General features: G+C 36.3%; 1 long non-coding RNA gene across 1 annotated transcript in view; it reads left to right on the top strand.

Annotated features, from left to right (window-relative positions):
* The first annotated feature begins 252 nt into the window (after positions 1-252).
* The window catches only part of LOC121476598, a 30,536-nt gene continuing 19,787 nt past the window's right edge, over positions 253-11,001 (top strand). The window contains exons 1-2 of the long non-coding RNA XR_005983968.1: positions 253-365; positions 8,125-8,421. This is a non-coding gene — a long non-coding RNA (uncharacterized LOC121476598). The remainder of the gene's footprint in view (positions 366-8,124; positions 8,422-11,001) is intronic.

The raw sequence follows: 11,001 nt of genomic DNA, 5'->3' as shown, positions 1-11,001 counted from the left end.
GTAACCTTTTGTTATTAGCTTTTTTAATTTGCACATCATAATTTTATGGACATTTAAATTTTTGCGTGTGTCAATAGTTCATTCCTTTTTATTGCTGATTAGTAGTTCAAGATATGAATGTGCCACAGTTAGTTTAAGTGTTCACCCATTGAAGGATTTGAGAATTGTTTATAGGTGTGAATCTGGGATAAATGCCCAGGAGTGCAGTTGCTAGGTCATATGGTAGTTACACGTCAGTTTTTAAAAATACTGCCCAATTGTTTTCCATAGGGGCTATACGGTTTTACATTTACACCAGCAATGTATGAGTGATTTGGTTTCTCTGCGACTCTGATGTCTATTTTTAATTTTAGCCATTCTGATAGGTGAGTAATGACATCTCTTTTGTTGTTTTAATTTGTGTTTCCAAAATGACTAATGATGTTGAACATCTTTTCGTCTGCTTATTTGCCATCTGCTTATCCTCGTTGACTTATCCTTTATATGACCTTTTCCCTTTCTTTAAAAATTTGGATTGTTGGTTTTATTACTGATGGGTTTTGAGAACTCTTTATACATTCTAAATGTGAGTACTTTGTCAAATAGATGGTTTGCAAATATTTTCTACTACTTTGTAACTTGCCTTTTATCCTCTTAGCTTTTATAGAGAAAAAGATTTAGTTTTGTTGAAGGTCCAGCTTATCAGTTTTTCCTTTTATGGATCATGGTGATGGGGTTGTAATAATCCTCACCTAGATATAGTTCCCTAAGATTTTTAGGTTTTTAATAAAATACTGTAATCTTACATTTTACATTTAAGTCTGTGATCCATTTAAGTTAATTTTGTTTAATGTATGAAACTTAGGTTAAGGTTTTTGCCTATAGATATCCAATTGCTTCAGCATCATTTGTTGAAAAGGTTGTCTTTCCTGTATTGAATTATTTATATTACCTTTGAACCTTTGTCCACAGTCTATCAGGCATATCTGTTTGGGTTTCAGTGCCTTGGAGCCCAGGCATTTCTGCATTCCCTATTGTTTTTCATCGTTCTAAGCTGAAATCAAGAGTCAAAGGCTTAACCAACTGAGCCACCCAGGTGTTCCACCTTGATTGATTTTTGAATACTGAATCAGCCTTGCATCTCTGGAATAATCCTAACATGGTTATGGTATATATAATTCTTTCTATAGATTGTTAATTGTATTTGTAAATATTTCATTAAGGATTTTTTATGGGTATTCATGAGGAATGTTGGTCTTTGGCTTTATATTTAAATATGCTTTCTGTTTTGTTTTGGTACAGGAATGTTGGTCTTTGGCTTTATATTTAAATACACTTTCTGTTTTGTTTTGGTCAGGGATGGTATTAATTGGGAAGTGATTCATCTTCTATTTTCTTTTTTAATTCTTTTTTTATTTTTTAAGGATTTTATTTATTTATTCATGAGAGACACAAAGAGGCAGAGACATAGGCAGAGGGAGAAGCAGCCTGCAGGGAGCGTGATGCGGGACTTGGTCCAAGGACCCCAGGATCACACCCTGAGCCGAAGGCAGATGCTCAACCACTTAGGCCACCCAGGCATCCCTCATCTTCTGTTTTCTAGAAGAGGTTATGTGTAATTGATGCTAATTATTCTTTAAATATTTGGTAGAATTCTCTGGTTAAACCATCTGAGCCTGGAGATTTCTTTTTTGGGGAGTTTTGAAAATTATGAATTCAATTTCCTTAATAGTCACAGAGTTATTAAAATTATCTTTCATATTAGGTGAGCTGTAGTAGTGTATATTCTTTGAGGAATCAAAGTTGATAAATTTATGAGTGCAGAATTATTCATAATTTTCAAAAGGTTATTCTCTTAACCTTTTTTTTTTTTTTAAAAAAAGGCTTATTTATTTATTTTTAAAGAGTTTATTTATTCATGAGACACAGGGAGAGAGAAGCATAGACACAAGCAAAGGGAGAAGTAGGTTCCATGCAGGAAGCCTGATGTGAGACTCAATTCCAGGACTCCCGGCTCACGCCCTGAGCCAGTCAGCCGCTCAGCCACTCAACTGCTGAGCCACCCGGGCATCCCTTCTATTAACCTTTTGATGTTTGCAGGATCTGATTGATATCCCTTGCTCATTCCTGATATTGGTAATTTGTGTCTTTTCTCTTTTCTCTTTTAGTATTGCTAAATTTTTGTTAATTTTATTGATTTTTTTCATTTTTCTTTCATTATTTTAATTTTTTTCTGTTTCTATTTTAACTGATTTCTGTTATTTCTTCTTGCTTTGGTTTTATTTTGCTTTTCTTTTTTTAAGTTTTTGAGAGGCCAGCTTAGATTATGAATTGAGACTTTCCCTCTTTTCTAGTATATAAACCACCAAGAATATATTTATAAATATTGTATTTATCTACATTTTTGCTTATCATCTGCTTTCTTCTTTCCTAATGTTCCTTTTTTTAAAAAATAATTTCCTCTCTTTTTAGAGAACTTCTTTTAGATATTGTTTTAGGGTATATTTGTTGGCAACAAAGTCTTCATTTTCCTTCATTTGAAAATATCTTGATTTCTTTTTCATTCCTGAAAGGTATTCTGGGTTGGCGGTTCTCTTAACGCTTGAACAATAATGTGCTACTTTTGGCCTCAGTGGTTTCTGATGAGGAATCTGTCATTTAAAGTAATATTATTCCCCTTATTGGCTGCTTTTAAGAATTTTCCTTTATCTTTAGATTTAGAAATGTAGTTAATTTAAATTTGGGTGGATTTCTTTGAGTTTATCCTGTTTGGATTTGCTCAGTGTCTATCTTAAACCTTTAGATTAATATCTTTTGCTAAATTTGGGAAGATCTCATCCACTATTTTCTTTTTATTTATTTTTTTAGTATTTTTTTCAGTCCCTCTTCTCTTCCGGGCCCTCTAGATTTTGTTTGTTTGTTTTTTGTTTTAATCTATTTTTAGTAGGTAGTTCCAAGTAGGTAATTACTATTGCTCTTTCTTCAAGTTTACTAATTCTTTCCTCTGTCTTCTCCAGCAGGGAGGGGTAAAAGCATCCTGTTAGTGTCAGGTGGGGTAGAATTCCGGGATCCCCACGTCAATTATTGTGGTTTTAATGCAAAGTCACTTAGAGAGAAGTCTGACATCCTCTCTGTAAGTAGGTTGGTCATCCAGACAGATCCTTCAGGTTGGCATTACCTTGGCAAATTCATGACAGGCCTGAGTATGGCTCTCAGGCCATCAACTTGAAAACCTAATTATCAATGTGATGCAAACTAGATCTGTTTCTCAGAGTGGGCTCATATTAAATAAGCTCATGGAAGCCAATGACTGAAGAAACCTACAATGCCAATTAACTTAAAATAAGAAGCTTAACCGTTATATAGGCTTAAGAATAAATGCTTTCTCTGGGGAAAAAATGAAAACAAAGTTTAAATATTAGAAAGAAGCTTGCAACTAGAAAAAGAGCAGGTAGCTAGAGATTTTAATGTCTGTGTCGTGAAGCCCCCCCAAAGTTGCTGAGTGTACCTCTCCCATAAGGTCATACCTGTTACACCGCCTGGTTGGTCGTTATATTGGGCTGGACATTCTCTTCCGTGAAATAAGACACTATCAATGTTTGACTTTCCCTTTTCTAAACTTCCGTTGCTGACTAAATCACTTAAAGACTGCCATGTTATTTGCATTAGTACATTTAATATAGTTTTGTTCAAGGGACACCTGGTGGCTCAGCAGTTGACCATCTGCCTTCAGCTCAGGTCATGATCCCAGGGTCTTGGGATCGAGTCCTGCATCCTGCAGAGAGCCTGCTTCTTCCTCTGCCGGTGTCTCTGCCTCTCTCTGTGTGTCTCTCATGAATAAATAAATAAAATCTTAAAAAAAATATATATATAGTTATAGTTATGTTCAAGTCTTAGACCTCATTCTGTCTCTGTTTTGCAACTTTACATTATCTCTGATTAAAACCATCATTTAATTGGGCACCCTGAGTGGCTCAGCGGTTTAGCGCCGCCTTCAGCTCAGGTCGTGAGGAGTCCCAGGATCGAGTCCCACGGCGGGCTCCCTGAATGGAGCCTACTTCTCCCTCTGCCTGTGTCTCTGCCTCCCCCCCCCCCCCGTCTCTCATGAATAAATAAATAAAATAAAATCTTTTAAAAAAATTGTTTAAAACTCCAGATGAAGCTTCTTTCCACATTCTTGAAGGGAATCTAATTGCTGTCCCTGTGAACTCTACTAAAATTGAAAATATTATTTGACAACAAAGACTACGTGCAAGTTATTCCTTTTATTTTCCCCAAAAAAGCTTCATCATCCTCTGGGAGTTAAAAGCTGGCAAGAGTATGTTTCCTCTATAACTTCATCTTTAGGAAATAGAGAGATAAGAGATCTTAGAAGGTGGGACAGAGCAAATTTGGTTCTGTGCCGTATACCTGATTTTAAGGACTTTGGAGGAAAACCGTGGAGAAGGCAGACGTTGGACTGTGAGGTATAACCTCGTTCCCCACACAAAATTTCTCCCACAGTTACTGTCTTTGGAGAATGCTGGCTGCCTTTACCAGACCTGGAAGGTTTCGTTTAGTGCTGGATGAACTGGTTTCTTTGGTCAGATAGTTATCATGTTTAGTTAGAATATAAGAAATTAATTCCTTTTTTTTTAGTAAAGAAAATCATTATTTATAATAGCAATAAAAATATGAAACACTCAGGATTCAATTTAACAATTATGATTACTTATGATCTAATAATTTAGCTCCAATTTAGGAATCATTTAAGGAAAGAAACTTTTCTCATGTTTGGGGATGAAATTCAAATTCTCTACTGTTCAGTTGTTCAATACAAATTGAATGACCATTTGTCGAGCTGATGATTAATCTGATAAGTCAGTTTCTGTTGTAGCAAGCAAGACTTTGAGTAAAATGTTACAATCACCTCAAGTACGATACTCCATTGCTCATAGGAAACTGCTGATTTTAGAATCAAATTCAAACATATTAGTATGGGCAGCCCAGGTGGCTCAGCGGGTTTAGCGCTGCCTCCAGCCCAGGGCGTGATCCCGGAGACCTGGGATTGAGTCCCACATCAGGCTCCCTGCATGGAGCCAGCTTCTCCCTCTGCCTGTGTCTCTGCCTCTCTCTCTCTCTGTGTGTCTCTATAAATAAATAAATAAATAAATAAATAAATAAATAAATAAATAAAACATTTAAAAAAAAACATATAAGTATGATACAGTCCCCGCTTAACTTCCAAGTTCATTGCCCCCAGTTCCCCCCTGATCCTCATAGAGTTCCTGACCTTATGGAGCATGTGTTTAGTGCAAATGATAGACATTAGTCAAACAATCATGCAAATAGAAATAACACAACTGGAACAAGTGTTATAGAAGGAGAAGAGTGTGATATTATAAGAAAATAAAACAATATTTTTTATGTTATGAAGGACATAAGCAGGTCAGGAAGGACTTCTCTGAGGAAATGATGCTTGACTTGAGATTTGAAGAAAGACATGAAGTTAAAAAAGCAAGAGGAGGAAGGGAAAATATTGATGTCATGAGGAAATGATATATTCAAAAACCTGCAGCCAGAATGCCAACTGTAGTTTGTAAAAGTTTGTAGCTTGAGTTGAGCAAGTGATGGAGGAGCATGTTCAGTTCAGATGTTGCTAGAAAGACACGCATGGGATGAATCATGTTAAGGAATTTATCTTTACATATATATGTATATATATATATTTATGAAATAAACTCATTTATTTCATAAAAAGAATGAAATCTTGCCATTTGCAACAACGTGGATAGAGCTAGATATTATGCTAAGTGAAATAAATCAATCCCAGGATTTTATCGATGTGTGGAATTTAAAAAACAAAACAAAAGGAAAAAAAGGACAAACTAAAAACAGGCTCTTAATTATAGATAACAAACAAATGGTTAGCAGATGGAAAGTGGGTGGAGGGATGGAAGAAGTAGGTGAAGGGGATCAAGAGGACACTTACCATGATGATCACTGAGAAATGTACAGAATTGTTGAACCACTATATTGTACACTTGAAACTAATATAACAGTGTATGCTAACTATATTGGAATTAAAATTTAAAGAAAAGAGCAATGGGAAGACACTGACATATTTTAAACAGAAAAGTGACGTGATAAAATGTGTTTTCACAATAACACCCTGGCTTCTGTGTGGATTGCCACGGAACAAAGGTAGATTCAGAAAGATCATTTATTTATCAGACTACTGGAATAGTTTAAACAATAGATGATGTAGGGGAGGGAGAGATTTCCTTCTTTTTTTCTCAAAGTCTTCTAGCTGGCTTAGGAATTAAATTGTTATGAAACAGATTAATAGGAGAAACAAACCAAAGTTTTATTATGTGTGCAAGAAGAGCCAATAATGAAATTGAAACCCAAGGAAATGACCCAGGCAGGCAATTTTTATACATTTTAGACAAAGGGAAAATAAATTAGTGGGGAATTGACAGGATAAAGAAAACAAGTATTTGGTAGCTTTAGTTAGTAAGGAATTCTGAACAGAATTTAGGCTGAGGTAGTAAGTTAGAAAAAAAAATAACAAGGTTTGTTTCTGCAACTTTTTCCACTTTACAGCCTTTATCTCTGGTGATAAGGATGTCTTTATACTTCTTCTGCAGGGAGGGTACCTTTCCTATGAGACATTTATTTCCCACTTTCAGGAGGACAGAGGAGGGTCTGAGTGTCCTTGCTCTGGCTGTTTCCCAAGTAACTTGAATTCAAAGCAATCAGTATACCATGTGATACATTTTGGGGAGCCTTCCCTGGGCCCCTGCAGTGATGGTAGCATGGCCCAGCCACACAGTGTGGTAGGAATGAAGTTGGGATAGATCATAGAGATATTTAGAAAGCAAAATCAAAAAGAGAGGCAGAGGGGCAGCCCGGGTGGCTCAGCAGTTGAGCGCCGCTTTCAGCCCAGGGCCTGATCCCCGGATCGAGTCCCGTGTGGGGCTCCCTGCGTGGAGCCTGCTTCTCCCTCTCCCTCTGCCTGTGTCTCTGTGCATCTCTCTCTCTCTGTCTCTCATGAATAAGTCAATAAAACAAAACAAAACAAAACAAAACACACACAAAAAAACAAAAAGAGAGGCAGATGAGAAGTAGGAAGTCCTTCTTGACTGTGTATTCCCCGGGATTGGGCTAGGATCTCCTCCAAGGAGTATTACTCCTTGTACTTGCCACTTTCAAAGGGTTTTTAATAAAGTAGTGAAAATTGCCTACCTACTCTGTATATTGTAAGCTCCATGTCTTTGCTCATTATTATATCTGTAGCACCTAGTACCACACCTAGTACACATTAGTTTTAAGAATTTATACAAAGAAAGAGTAGAAATAGGACTTTGAAGTGGAGTTCAAATGTTAACAGATTTTTCAGAAAAAGGAGTTTTAATATGAAAAGCAGTAAGATATCCTCAGTGCTTACCTCTTGGTTATGCAATATGTATTTACAAGTTCAGAAATGGAGCTGCATACTTTTGTTCTCCAGTGATACATCCAATGAAACAAAACAAATAGCAATTTCAATTGCAGTTTTGCAGGACCTCCAGGAAGGGGCTTAGAATAGAGAAGTCAGACACAGACACTAATTCTAAGACACAAGAAACCAGCATCTCTTACACTGCCTCCCAGCAGTTATGCTCAGAGCTCTAGTCAATTCTGAGAGCTGGGTCAACGGTGCCCCCATCTCCAGGCTACCTTGAAATAGACAAGAGCACCTGTACATGTCTTCATCTAATCCAATGCTATTTTTGAAATCCTCTTCCTTTGTACCATCCTCCACCTTCTTTTGGCCCATCATTTCTTCTTGCTGCTTGTAAAATATATCTACGGATACCAATCCATGTTTTTAACAACTTGTTTCTTTTATTTTGTTTTCAAATGTTCTCTCCTACAACCTAATGAGCTTATCTGGAGTCACATTTTACCTTGGATTACTTTGGTCCTTTTCTTTCATGCTGCAGGTTTTATCCATATGTCCGATAATCATTTTTTGCCTACTATGGGCAGCCAGCCTCCAAGACGGTGTCCAATGGTACCACCTTCTGATAGTCTTGTCCTTCTGTTTCCTCTCCCACTGTATCAAGATTGGTCTGTGTGACCATTAGAATATGGTTGACATGATGGTGTATAATTTTACAGGTTGGGGCTTAGAAAGCATTGTGACTTCCTGCTTCCTGCTTTGCCCTTCCTCTTGGATTACTCTCTCTGGAGGAAGCTAACTACAATAACATGAGGAGAAGTCCATGTAGGAAGAAACCGAGGCTTCCTGATAACAGCCATTCCAGTGAGCTTGGGAGAGGATCCTTCAGTCTCCATTAAGCCTTCAGATAAATAAAACCCCAGCCAAAATCTGGACTGCAAACTCATGAGAGACCCTGAGCCAGAATGACTCAGCTAAGCCACAACTGCATTCCTGATCCTCAGAGACTATGTGAGGTAAAGTGTTAGTTATTTTAAGCTACTAAGTACTAGAATAACTTGTAATACAACAGTAGATAAAAACTATTGATATTTAGAATGGAGGGAATAGAAAGTGTCAAGTAGGAGTTCTATGCATGTGAGTGGGCTTATTTCCCTTAAAATGAATTATTAGAAAACTTTGTGAAAAATAGGGCCTCACTTCTGTGTTACAGCACTCTCATTAGGCACCCTATTTCTCCCCTATAGTTCAGTGAACTTTTTTCCAGTGACAAATGCTGGGCTACTTCAGCTCTTCCTGTAGTAGTGAGGCTGGTATAGTCTGTTCTGTACATAGATCTTCAATTGATCTTTTTGTTTTCTATCTTACTTCTAACCTTCACCTTGTTTTTTAAACTAATTAATTACTTTTTATTTTTATTATAATTCCATTACAGTCAACATACAGTGTTATATTAGTTTCAGGTGTATGATATAGCAATTCAGCAGTTCCATACACTACTCAGTGCTCACATGCTAAGTCTTTTCTTATTTCTCTTTATCTATTTCACCCATTCCCCTACCCACTGCCCCTTTGGTAACCATTTGTTCATTCTCTTAAGAGTCTGTTTTTTGGTTTGTTTTTTCTTTTTCATTGTTTTGATTCATAAATTCCACACATGAGTGAAATCATATGGTATTTGTCTTTCTCTGACTGACTTATTTTACTTCCATTATACCCTCTAGATCCATTCAAGTCATTGCAAATGGCAAGATTTCATTATTTTTTAAAGATTCATTTGTTTATTTTAGAGAGAGTAAGAGAGAAAGAGAGAGAAAGAATGTGTTGGGGGGAGGGGCAGAGGGACAAGGAAAGAGTGAGTCTCAAGCAGACTCCCCACTGAGCATGGAGCCTAACATGGGGCTCCTTCTCATGACCCTGAGATCATGACCTGAGCCAAAATCAAAAGCTGGATGCTTAACCAACTGAGCCACTTAGGTGCCCTGGCAAGATTTCATTGTGTTTTTTTTTTATGACTGACTAATATTTCATTGTGTATATATACTACCTTTTCTTTATCCATTCATCTATTGATGGACGCTGGGGCTACTTCTATAGTTTGTCCATTGTAAGTAATGCTGCAATAAACATAGGGATTAATATATCTTTTTGAATTAGTGTTTTTAGTGGTTTTGTAGTTTTAGTAGTGGCCTTACTGGATCATATAGTAATTCTATTTTTAATTATTTGAGGAACATCCATACTGCTTTCACAGTGGATATATCAGCTTGCATTCCCATCAACAATGCACAAGAGTTCCTCTTTGCATCCTCACCAATACTTGTTATTTCTTGTGTTTTGGGGTTTAGCCATTCTGACATGTGTGAGGTGATATCTCATTGTGGGTTTGATTTGTATTTCCCTGATGATTAGTGATATTGAGCATCTTTTCATGTGTCTATTGGCCATCTGTATGTCTTCTTTAGAGAAATGTCTGTTCATGTCTTCTGACAATATTTTAATTAAATGGTTTGGGGTTTTTTTTGGTGTTGAATTGTATAAGTTTTTAAAATATATTTTGGATACTAACCCTTTATCAGATATGTCATTTGTGAATATTTTCACTCGTTTAGCAGAACAAGAACAAGTTATGTTGAGATGTGCTCCCTCTAAACCTACTTTGTTGAGGGTTTTATTCTGAATGGATGTTGTACTTTGTGAAATGCTTTTTCTGCATCTATTGAAATGATCATACAGTGCTTATCCTTTATCTTGTTGATGTGATGCAGCATGTTGATTAATTTGCAAATATTGAACCACCCTTGTACCCCAGGAATAAATCCTACTTGATTGTGGTGAATGCTTTTTAAATGTATCATTGGATTCAGTTTGCTAATATTTTGTTAAGGATTTTTGCATCTGTATTCATCAGAGATACTGGCCTGTAGTTCTCTTTTTCTGTAATGTCTTTATCTGATTTCAATATCTGGGTAATTCTGGCCTCTGAAGCTTGAATTTGGAAGAATTCCTTCCTTTTTTATTTTTTGTAGTAGTTTGAGAAGAATAGGTATTAACTCTTCTTTAAATGTTTGGTAGAATAGATCTATGAAGCCATCTGTCCTGGACTTTTGTTTATTGGGAGTTGTTTTGCTTACTGTTTTAATTTCATTGCTGGTAATCAGTCTGTTCAAATTTTCTATTTCTTCCTGATTCAGTTTTGGGAGGTTATATGTTTCTAAGAATTTGTCCATTTCTTTTAGGTTGTCCAGTATGTTTGCATATAATTTTTCATAATATTCTCTTACAATTGTTTCCATTTCTGTGCTGCTGGTTGTTATTTCTCCTCTTTTATTTTTGATTTTGTTTGAGTTCCCTCTCCCCCCCCCCTTTTTTGATGATTCTGGCTAATAATTTATCAATTTTATTGATCTTTTCTAAGAACCGACTCCTGGTTTCTTTTTTTTTTTTTTTTCCAACTCCTGGTTTCATTTATCTATTCTGTTTTTTTAGTTTCTATTTCATTTATTTCTGATCTAATCTTTATTATTTCTTTCCTTGTACTGGTTTGTGATTTTGTTTGTCCTTTTTTTCTAGCTCCTTTAGATGTCAGGTTAAGT

This window comes from Vulpes lagopus, chromosome 15 (assembly GCF_018345385.1).
Source record: "Vulpes lagopus strain Blue_001 chromosome 15, ASM1834538v1, whole genome shotgun sequence".
Taxonomy (NCBI): Eukaryota; Metazoa; Chordata; class Mammalia; order Carnivora; family Canidae; genus Vulpes; species Vulpes lagopus.
Note: the sequence above shows the minus strand (reverse complement) of the source record. Positions and strands in the feature narration are given on the sequence as shown.